This window comes from Nannospalax galili, unplaced genomic scaffold (genome assembly GCF_000622305.1).
Source record: "Nannospalax galili isolate Female #2095 unplaced genomic scaffold, S.galili_v1.0 scaffold186, whole genome shotgun sequence".
NCBI classification, from domain to species: domain Eukaryota; kingdom Metazoa; phylum Chordata; class Mammalia; order Rodentia; family Spalacidae; genus Nannospalax; species Nannospalax galili.
Genome location: NW_008358774.1, coordinates 10,710,687 through 10,723,053, shown reverse-complemented (window position 1 = coordinate 10,723,053; position 12,367 = coordinate 10,710,687). Strand labels below are relative to the sequence as shown.

The following is a 12,367-nucleotide window of genomic DNA, read 5'->3' as shown; positions in this document are numbered from 1 at the left end:
CAAATGCTGAACCACTGAGATCAAAGGATCTCTGCAGAAGCATTAGTCCTTAGAAGCATCTCCACTTATTTTTTATCGTTTTGTTTTAGACGGGGTCCAGGTTGGCCCCAGACCTATTATGTAGCTGAGGATGATCTTAAACTCCTGATCTTCCTACCTCTACCTCCTAAATGCTATGATCACAGATATATATGTCTACCTCTGTATACTTTTAAGAAAAGAAGTTTGTGGGGCTGGAGAGATGGATGGCTCAGCTCAGCGGTTAAGGCACTGGCTGCTCTTGCAGAGAACTTGGGTTCAATTCCCAGCACTGACATGGTGGCTAGCAACCATCTGTAACTCCAGTTCCAGGGGAACCTGACACCCTCCACTGAACTCCATGGGCATTGCATGGCATAGGTTCGAATCCCAGCACCCATATGGGGACTAAAAACCATTTCCAGGGGATCGACATCCACTTCTGACCTTCACAGGCATTGCACAACATGGGTACACTTACCTACATGCAGGTAATACACTCATACACATAAAATAAAAATAATAGATAAAATTCTTTCTAAAAAGGAAATGTTTACTCCATTCCTACGTGCAGTCAAGATCTCCTTTTCCACGTTCAGTAAATGAAGAAGTCCTAACTGTCCCTCCTGCCAGACAAAGCTCTGCTTCCTTCAGAGCCCCCTCTAATGCCAACTACAGGATGGGCCCTGGGAATGAAAGGTAAGCACATGCTTGCTGATAAAGACTCCAGCTTGTTCTCTAACTCACCTAAGTTAGCAAAGTCTCCAGACAGAGTATTTTGCCTGAATGCTACCTAAAGTTAATGTTGTGAGTTGGGCACATGATGAAGCAAAGTGTTATTGAATGTCCCCAGGACACCTCCATGTCTCTCAAGTCGCCCCTGCTCTAAGCATCTGTTATGCTCTGCAGTGAAGCAACCTCCTACTCGGGTCAGTTTTCTGAAGGAATGTTGCTGCTGTGGCTTTAGAGGATGCGCTGGGACCAACATCGCATTCGGCCTGGAGAATGATGCAAGGCTGCCTGTGCAAATTCTTCCCATTCTCTTCTTCCCTTGTCCCAATCCCTTTCTCTTGCAGCAGAGTGTCTTTCTATCTCTTGGAACCCAGGACCAGTTAGCTGCTGCCTCAGCCTGCACTCTGACCCTCCTGCTCATTATCTTAAATTGCCACTGTGTCGCCACCACCCACAATTCCAAATTGCAAATTATATTCTCTGAATCTCAGCTAAAGGATGGAGGGAAACAATTCAATTACATGAGCCCACACTGTTCATACATTTACTTGATTTGCGTTTCTTGAGAGAGCTTATGATTGAGATGTCATTCGACTTGCATGTCCGCATCGATAGCAGATGTGGAATGGTGGTCTGACAGACTTGGCTGTAAATGCTATTTACAGGCTAACCAGGGAGAGATAGAGAGTTGCTCTGCTCACAGAAGCAGAAGCATTGTCAACCCAAATGACTTTCCATTGGTGGAAATTTAAACTCTATGGTGTGTGGAGACAATGGGAAGGGACTGCAGACATGGAAAGGTGAACTCTCCCTCCCTCTCAAGCTTCAGACTACTGTCCTGTACCTACAAGGAACCAGGAAGAATAGAGGGGAAAGAATCACAAATAAGTTTCTCTCTCTCAGTAGAGAAATGCGGATTTTATCAAGTGCCATGCCTTTGTTATTATAACCCTATGAATAGCTCTAGACTCCATGCAGGGTCTAGACAACTAAGAGAAAATGAATTCTTTCTGTGGTAGGAACTGGATCACTCACATCTTTGTGTTCCCAGCAAGGTCAAACACAGTGTCTTATGTAAAACAAATTGATAAATTGATTTTTCTTCTGGAGGAACTGGAGAGGTATGATCAGCTGTAGACCAGTCCTTTCTGACCCCCTTAGTGCAGCTACAATTGCCCCAGTGCAATGCTTGTACAGCTTTATGAACTGGGACTGTTCACCACAATGGGAATGGCAGGACAATGCTCTATGGGGTACTGAGTTCTGCCTGAGCCAATGTCTAAGAACCTGAAATTGAAGCATCACCCTTAATCAAGAAGTGCACAAATCATGGCTCCTAGGGCACTTGAGCATAACCTCAGAGCAAGTTCAACTCCTTTTCATGTTCCCCTTCCCATTTTCGGCATCCCTCATGTGAATCTGGGTTGTTCACTGAGACTGCTTTGGTATCTGTTTGCAGACTACTGTGCAAGTCATAGGCAGCTCAGTGACAATTACAAGCATGCTGTACTTTTTCTGTGAATTAGAGTGATTATAAACCTCTTCGCTTTTCTCAGCCATTGTAATTTTTTTAAGGAGATACTAACTGGATGCCAATTAAGAATGCTAGCTATAAAGCTGGGCATGGTGGTGCATGCCTTTAATCCCAGGACTCAGAAGGCAGTGGTAGGCAGATCTCTATGAGATAGAGGTTAGCCTGGTCTACAGAACAAATTACAGGTCAACTGGGGCTACAGGGGGACCCTGTCTCAAAAATAAAGTAAAACAACAAAAAAAATTTTAAATGAAAAAGAGAATGTTAGTTATAGATATTTTTTTAGTAAAAAGTGATCTATAGATCAGTAATAACATCTCAAAAGTAGAAATTCCTGAAAGTAGAAACCCCTAAAAAAAATTTTTTTTAAGAATAGAAGAAATAAGGAAAAAAACAGGGGTTATTTAAAAACACGTGTTATGATTATATTCAAGGTTTATGTGTGTGTGTATGTGTGTGTACTTGACATACACATGACAGTTTTGAATAATGAGCATAAAAAAGACTAATTGTGATGATTCCAAGTAAAGCTATCTTTGTATTATTAGGCAAGTCCACTTTAGATCACTTCATGTACATTCGTTTACTCACATCCTGTCAGATTTAGTCAATGTAGTAATTAGCTATTAAATATTAATATTAAAAAAAGAACTTCTGCTTCATTTAAGCAACCAAAGCATTGAACCCTGTGTGCCTTTTTATAATGATCTGATCTTGTATCTTTAAATAGAAAACGGCTAACAAAAACACTTCTCCCTATTTTGGTAGTGCCAAAAAGGAAATGTATCTCTAAAATGTAGTAAATATTCTGATTTCGGGTTCTGAGTCTGAACTTTCATCAGCCAGGGTTGATTGAATGAGGCAGCTGAATTCAAGAAGAGTAGCTTTGGGATGGTGGAACAATTTCTGGTACCCAAGTGGCTTTAGATAATGGAGATACTTCAGTGACTACCAGGCAGCTCCCACCACCACACCTAGGAAAGAGGTTTCCAACTCTTTCATCCTTTGTACAGTCTTAACAACCTGACCTCTGAACTCAACATCTAAAATTATTGAAATGAAATAACTTTTCAAACAACTTACTATAAAACTCAAGAAGTTTCAAGTATCTGATTTGCAGAGAATTTTGCTTTTTAAAGTTTTCTACTTTCTTAATACTATGCTTTGGGAAAGGGAGACAAAGTCCACAAACTACAATTAGTATTAAGATTTTATAATCCAAAGAGAGTAGATGAAGGCATTATAAAAGACTTTAAAAATCTGTATCTAGGAATAAATATTGTTTAATTTATTTCTCATTTTTAAATAGAAACAGGGTCTTGTTCCAGGTAGCCCAAGCTGTCCTGGAATTTACTAGGTAGTCCAGGCTGGCCTTGAACTCATGATCACCCTGCCTCAGAGTCTTCAGTATTAAGGATTACAAGTAGGTGCCACCATAACTGACTTAAATAAAATCTTATACTTTCCATAGTAATCTCACTTTTCAACACTCTCCCATATAAACTATTATAGCTCAAAGTAGATCAAGGACTGGAGAGATGGCTTAGCGGTTAAGAGCACTGACTGCTCTTGCTGAGGACCTGGGTTCAATTCCCAGGCCCCACATGGTGACTAACAACTGTCTATAATTCCAGTTCCAGGGGAATCTGACACCCTCTTCCTACCTCCATGGGCACTGCATGACACAAGTACAATTTATACACATGCAGGCAATACGCTCACACACGTATTAAAAAATAATACATAAAAATAAAATAACAAAATAAAATAGATCCAGAAGAAATTTTTCTGGAAATAGATGACATATCAAATATAGAAATAGCAAGGCTGGATAAACTATGTCCAAACACAAATGATAACAATCAACTAACAGCTATTAAGCATCTATGAGCAAAATACTGTGCTAAGACTATCCACGATGCCAAGAGATGGTGTCAACCTCAGTATCCACCAATGAATGAATCAATAAAGTATATGGATTAATATTTAGCCTTTTAAAAAGATGGAAATTCTGTCATTCATACCAATACAAATGATCCTGGAGAAAATTATGCTCAGTAAAATAAGCCAGATACAGAAAGACAAATAACACATGATCCCATTCTTGATTGCACAAAAGTTAAATTCACTGTAACAGAGGAGAGAATGGGAGATGTCAAGATTTGGTGGGGTGGGAAGGAAGAGGAGGGGTTTAGTAGATGTTTATCAAAGGACAAAACCTTCAGTTAGGCCAGAGGAATAGTTTAAGAAATCTATTACAAATCATGGTGACTATGATTAACAATAATGCATATAAAATTTCTAAGAGACATATTTTAAGTGTTCTCACCACAAAAAATAAATATGGGAGGTCATGCATGTTAGCTTCTGTGATGGTTCATCTAATAACCCACCTGTTGAGATCTAGAGTCACCTGGGAGATGGGCCTCTGGGCATGCCTGTGGGGGATTATGTTGATTATGTTAATTCATGTGGGAAAGGCCATCATAATTGTGCCATCATAACTGTGGGTGGAACCACTCCCTGGGCAGCGGGTCTTGGACTGTAGAAAGTGGAGAAGGAGAGCTGCACACCAGCGTGCATTGCTCTCTTCCAACTGCAGGTGTAACGTGACTACTGCTGCACACACCCGCTGCCCTGACTTCCCTCACATGATGGACATGAGCTAATAAATTCTACCTCCCTTAAATGGCTTCTTGTCAGGCTCCTTTTTCATAGCAGTGGGAAAGAAACTAAGGCAGCTTCATTTAACCATTCTATAACATACATATATATCAAAAATTTGCACTGTACATCATAAATTTATCATTTTTACTGTCAATTGAAAGTCTTTTTAAAGAAGGCACTGTGATAGATGCTGGGAAGCATCTTAAAGCAGGATATGAGAAAGTCCTTAAGAAACAATAGATTCCATATGGAAGATGAGAGAGCCAACCTGCGAGATAAATTCAAGAAACGGCAAAGCTGGGGTGCTCCTTCTTTGGTTTCTTCATCCCTGGACTTCTTACCCAACAATCAAGGAAGATGATTCTTACTCCACCAATCATGGGAGAAATAGATCAGATTTAAGAACACAGGTGCCGCCTGGCAGGCACAGTGGCACATGCCTTTAATCCCCAGAGGCAGAGGCAGGTGTGATTTCAAGTCCAGGTGTGGTCTATATAGTGAGCTCCAAGCAGCTGGGGCTTCCTGTCTCAAAAAGACCAAAAAAAAAAAAAAAAAAAAAAAAAAAAAAAAAAAAAAACCAAGTGCCAGGGGAGGGATAGTTAACCTCTGCTTCACATATGATCAGACTTGAAGAACAGATAATATTTGAATTCTAAATAAACGGGAAAAGTATACTCCCCATCTAAGATCTTTCTTGAAAGGAGAGGGAAAATCCAGGAAATGTCAGAGTCTGTCTCCTGAGTATGCCCTGATGAGAAACTATGCCTCCAGGATCTGGGACACTACACCAGAGATTCAGGATTAGGGGACCATTACAGTGGGGATCCAGGATCAGGAGAGAGTTGCCCACTGAATCTCTTCACCACTACATTTTGCTTCTTGTTATTTCAGGAATTAAAATGCTTGAGAAAAAACTGACAGAATTTTTTCCTAGTCTCTTGGAACCTGACTCCTACATTCCCTGAGAACTGAGCCCAGGATGCAAGCCTGGCAGAGTAGGTCCTGCCAGTGTCTCTTTCTGTCTTGCCAGTGCCTCTCTCTTTATGTACTGTTTTCCATTTCCATGTTTCACTCAGAGTTTCTTCTTTCATACTCAAATCCCAACTTTTGATCTCAAAACGAACGTATATCTATCCTAGTCCTCACTATCACAAGTCTTGGAAAGTGAGATGGCCTGCAAACTCTTGATTTTCATCTGGTGCCTGATTTAAGTGCTGTGTATGAGTTTATATATATATATATATATTTGGTCTTTTTGAGTCAGGGTTTCCCTGTCGCCCCAGCTGTCCTGGAACTCACTATGTAGACCAGACTGGCCTTGAACTCATGGAGATCTGCCTGCCTCTGCCTCCCGAGTGCTGGGATTAAAGGTGGTGTGCTACCACGCCCAGCCCAAAAGTATATATTTTTTATTTGACATTTTTATGTGACACAGAAGCCTTACCAGAAAAGAAGTGAAACAGATAGGCCCAAGAGTTTGTATACCCTTTTTAACAAAGAGTGATAAATTGTGGAGACCTAAGGAAAAGGGCAAGGCTCTTGAGGTTTCCAGGCCTGAAAACTGTGGGAAGATAAATACATGGAAAAACTCATGGGAGATAAAGTCTAACAGCAAGGTTTGTTTGTGCAGGTCCATCTTGGTGCCAATTTTCTGTCATCTTCATGGTTGTAAAACTTCCCTCAGGGCAGGGGATTTATTATAATCCTTATTTCTCAGGAGTTTCTGCCTTTAGTTAGATAAGGAAGGCTCTTCTATATTTGTTGAATCTCAAATGTTTTCTGCTTAAGATAATTCTTATGCCAAAGTGGCATACTCTGGAGCAGCCTGTCCTGATCTCCTTCCATTATAATGACATATAAACAAGACAGAGCATTAAAACCTTTCAGACCTAAGTGCCTGGTTCAGGCTCCCCCTGTCATATTCCAAATCCCCTTCAAAAACGATAGTAAGATTCTTACAAAGATAATATTTTTGCTCTTGTTATTTTAAGGTCTCTGGGAAGACTGTGGCGAAAGCTTCTAAATGGTACTTTTACTAATAGAATTTGAACCAGAGAATTCATGTATAATCTTTTGGACTGACTTTGTTAAAGTTCTGAGTCTTGTTATATGTCTATAACCACAGGTACATTCCATACATCTCCTGATCGTTTAGAAAGCAGGAGTACAGAACACTAATTTTGTCAACATTAGACTATTGCTTCTTTTTTTTCTTATGATCTTTAATGAACCTTATTCTAAATTTATCTCTTTAAGGTATTTCTGGAACAGAAAGAAAATCATTGCAAGCATCAAACATAACCCTTGGAAACTACCTTCTATAGCTAAGTTCTTCTAGACCAAGGGGAAACCAAATTTGCTTTAGCCTTATGATACGAAAGTCTGTATTAAATTATCAGTGATTTCTGGTTCAGATTCTGTGTTACATTTTCAAAACAAAGCAAATACCTTTAACTTTTTAAAAAAGTGCTTATTATGAGTTTCATCTCAAGGTGACTGGAAGTCAATGTTGGTATATGTATCTCTCTATATTCCAACAACACCAGTATTTCTCTGGCTATTTTAATACCCTGAGTTTAATGCAAGCTGCAAGTTTCTATGGCAACACAGTTCATTGTGGCTACTTACTCCAATATGTTCTTTGTAAATCACATTTTTAAGGAATAATTTCTCTGACAAAGCATTGTTTAAATTGCTTCAGAGTTATAGCAATTATGTTTTCAATGATAAACATCAGTGGAGAGAGAAAAGGCACATTTCAGAGTGCCAGCAAGTTTTATGATGCTGACAGTGGGCAAATGCGGTTTTCCAGGGCAGCTCTGGTTCACTGTACTCCACACACTGTTGGCTCTAGGCCGGGTGTTGAGGCATCTTCTTTAAGCCAGGTTTATAGATGGCAAATTCATTACGTTGTCCTCTCCTTTTATTTAAACGTATCTTTTTTAAATTTTTATTTATTATTTTTATTTTATGTGTATGCGTGTATTGCCTGCATGTAGGTAGGTGCACCCATGTTGTGCAATGCCTGCAGAGGACAGAAGAGGTTGTCAGAGTCCCCTGGAACTGGAATTACAGACAGTTGTTAGCTGCCATGTGGGTGCTGGGATTCAAACCTGTGTCTTCTTCAAGAACCGTCAGTGTTCTTAACCCCTGAGCCATCTCTCCAGCCCCTATTTAAACATATCTTTTATACTTCAATACTAGTATCAGGATACATTATTACCATGGAAGTGGCTTCTTCTGTACAACTGAGGTGGAAACGTCATATTCTCTACTATTAATTTAGTTTTTCCCATTAAAATTTGGAAGTCTTTAACTTGTCACATTTGATTCCAATGTACTTTATATATGGTTGTAACTGGGTGTGGAGAGTTCAAAAGGACAGGTCTGCAGTACTCTCATAGTGCATGGAACTGAAAGAAACACTTTGAAATGACAGAGTTGTTGACTGAGTTCAATACTTCATGAAATGTTGGCCAGAGTCTTCCTTCTTTTTAAAAAATGTGTCTCAAATATTTTATTTATTATTTCTATTTTCTGTGTATGAATGTAGTGCCTGCACATGTGTAAGTGCACCTGTGTCATGCAGTGCCCTCAGAAGTCAGAAGACAGTGTTGGATCCCCTGGAACTGGAGATACTGGCAGTTGTTAGCTAGCCACCATATGGATGCTGGGAATTGAAGCCAGGTCCTCTGCAAGAACAGCCAGTGCTCTTAACCCCTGAGCCATCTCGCCAGCCCTCAGAGTCTTCCTTCTGCTCTTGCCTAATTGAACTCTTCCATAAGGAAGTTCACAACATGATAGCTGTCTTCCCCCAGAGTGATTAACCCAAGTCTGGAAGGAGGAGACAGGAAGGAAGGAGAGAGGGGGAGAGAGGGGAACTGAGCCAAGAATGCCCAAGACAGAATCCTCTTTCTACAACTTTACTTCATCATTCTGCTAGTTATTAGATATAGTCATTAAGGCCAGCCCATACTCAGTGGGCAGAGAATTAAGTTCTATTTCTGAACAGCAGGAATATCTGAAGATGCTAGACAATTTTTAACCAACCTAGCATAACTATGTTAATGTCAACTGTTGTTCTCCTTCTGGTACTTTTAAAAAATCTACTGTGGCAAAGATATTTAAGACATTCATTCGGCTTTGCTCATCTCCTCTAATAAGTAAATACTCAGTCCCACACATCCCATATAGATTTATGTGGCTGAGGGAAAATTAACTGGCCTATAAGTCTTCCCAGTTTGAGCTTTGAAAAACCCTAATCTCTTAGGATACAGGGTTTCCATAGATGCTAAGGAAAAAAAAAAAAAGCAAATAAACTTGTGAGTACAAATTACATATCTGGCAGGAACAAACTATGTGGGAGGAGGCAAAGAGGATATGAGAAACTGAAACTAGATTGAGCTTGCTAACCACCTTGTGGCCACCAGATGCCAGAAGGGTGTAGCTGTGTGCCTTACTGCAAAGTGGAACATAGGTTGCCTCACCACAGTCCTGGAATGGCAGAGGAAGCTGAGAGATCCTCCAGATATTAAAGGACAAGAAGAGATAAGATGTACTGAATGACGATGGAGGACAAAAATGTCTCAACACTGTGACCACATTGATACCATGTAGAAATGTCAGGAGGAAGGATGAAGTAGTGGCCTAGAAGCAGAAATCCCATCTTATAGCAAATGTAAAATCGATATTCCCACCACTCTTTGGTGACTGAGACCAGAAAACTGCTTTCCTATTGTCTTGAGCCTTGGTGGTGTCTATGACAGGAACTTTCCACCTGACAGCTGAACTTGCCACAATGCCTGACAGATGAAGTATCAACCAGTTTCCACAAATCGCCTACCCACAGACCTAGAAAGCTGCAGGACCAGATTTCAAACCTGACGTTGACTGCAAGCAACTCGGCCTTTATATAGAATCAGAGAGAAAGCAAGAGCTGGGTAAATGCTTATTAAATGCACATCACTCATCCATGAGAACATGTGAAGGCCAGAGGTTTCTACATAATGTGACCTTGCATCCTTGTGGAAGGAGATTGGGTGAAATCTTGGTTATAGCACTCAGAGTATTAATTATTATTTCTATAGTTCTGCTCTGAAGCTCCTTGTGAGCAGAAATCTGACCACATTTATCCCCCTACCCTCATCATCAAACACTGTGAAGTAGGGCGCTCAAAATGGCTTTGTTGCTTTCATTTTCAATGTTGTCACTTTATAATTCCTCAAGTGTCTAACCAGGCTGTCCTAGTTTCATTCTGTTGCTATGACAAATACCCTGACCCAAAGCAACTTAGGGGAGGAAAGGGTTTATTAGACTTACAAACCCAGGTCTCAATTTATCATTTCGGGGAAGGCAAGGCGAGAACTCAAGCAGCGAATCTTGCCCCTTCCACTGTCAAGAGCAGAGAGAAACAAACGCACTCATGCTACCTGCTTGCTTCTGTTCAGCTAGCTCTTTTCACTTATACAGTTCTGGGTCCAGCCTTGGGAATGGTGCTGCCCACAGTGGGCCAGGTCAATTAACAGTCAAGACAAGCCCCTACAGACATGCCCACAGGCCAACCTGATCTAGGCAATCCTTTATTCAGGCTCTCTTCCCAGGTGATTCTTGTTATAACAAGTTAACAATTATAAACTATCAACCAATGACGAGAACTTGTGTCTTGGGTGAGTCATTCACAATAATCTCCATGAGTCTGGAACGCTGAGGTTAAAAAAAAACCTCAAGCAAACAAACAAAAAATAACTACCACACAGGCTTCTGCAGTGAAAGGGGGAAAAGGAGAACAAATAGCAACATGTATTTGTGCACAAAAGATTTAATTTTTCTGAGAGATTGCCAATTGATATGAAAATAGAAAATAAAAATCTATTGTTTTCTAGAATTATATGAACTTGAAATTCTTATTCTCTCCTTGAACTCTATTTGACTCATTACAATACATTCTCTTCATCTATTATATCAGTTGAAGCTTTATGTATATTAAAAGATTTGGGAAGATGGTCTAAGATATGTGACAAACATAGAGCTAGACTTCTGACTAATGTTTTCAAGATACTACATGTTTCAGTAAAACAGCAATTAGCTTTAAGCTTTAGAATTCATCGTTTTATTGCTGCATTTTGCTTTAAAGAGAAAATTTCTCTTTAAAATCTCTCTCTCGCACACACACATTACAAAAGTTTATCTTAAATTCTCTTCTCATTACAAAAGTAAATATTCTGAGGACCAAAAATGTTAGATGCTGATGCTGGAGAGATGGCTTAATGGTTAAGAGCACTGGCTGCTCTTGCGGAGGACCCAGATTCAGCTCCTACCACCCATATGGCAGCTAATAACTGCCTGTAACTTCAGTTCCAAGGGATCCAATGCCCTCTTCTGGCCACTTTGAGTATTACAAGCACTTGATGCACTTGCATACATGAAGGCAAAACACTCATACAAGTAAAAATAAATAAATTAAAATTTTAAATTAAATATAAAATTTCAAATGCTTGGAAAAGAATGAAAAGAGAAGAAAAAGAAATATCTAACCAAGATAGCTTTGTCTAGCATTTTCCTGTGGTAATTGAACTGACACAGCATATATAATTTTTAGTCCTCATTTTCATTTTTAGTATATGGTTTCTCCTTACATTAACAATTTTTCAGATAGGTCACTAAATCAAGAAAGTTAATGAGGCCTAAAACAAAATAATTTCTTGACTTATGCTCATTTAGCCACAAAATAAAATGAATTTGAATACCCTGATTTCCAAAGAATGCAGACACATTTTTATATGCGGTCATCTGCATTGAGGTTGCTTAGCTCAAATGCACACTGAATGCCTAATATATGAGAAACAATAAGAAAAGAGTTCATAGGGTATGCCTCTAAGTTCAAGGAATTAAACATTTAGTTGAAAAAAACAAAAACTGAAAGCATTCAACAGTTAAACAATAATGTTAAACAAAATACAGTCAAGAATCAGAGTGTATACACCAGAAAATCTATGAGAGGTCAAGGATAAAGAGACCCAACAGGGCTCGAATAGGTAGATGTTAAGCCTTCAATTAGAGGTATAATCACAGGCCAAATTCTCAGGGTGACACATCTAGGCCCATTGTTACTATGCCAACATTCCAACTATCCTGAACAAAATAAAAGCCTGACTCTCAAAATAAGTTTTTTAAAGTGGGCAGGAACTGGGAGGACACTAGTTCCCCTAGCTATCTGTAAGCGCTGTCTCCCAGAACTGTGCCAATGGGTCTCATTCCTTCAATCTGTGCAGATGGAGCTGTCTGTGTCCTCATCCTGTGCTGATAGAACTTACTCTATGACACTGTTTCTCCCACTGTGTCCCCATCAGGCCTCACAATTTAATCAAGATGGTTTCTCCAGTTTCATAGGGGAAATACAAGTTCAAGTTCGGCTCC

At 39.7% G+C, this 12,367-nt stretch overlaps 1 pseudogene; it reads left to right on the top strand.

Annotated features, from left to right (window-relative positions):
* Nucleotides 1–10,588: 10,588 nt before the first annotated feature.
* LOC115068269 lies at nucleotides 10,589–10,665 on the top strand (annotated as a pseudogene).
* The last annotated feature ends 1,702 nt before the right edge of the window (nucleotides 10,666–12,367 follow it).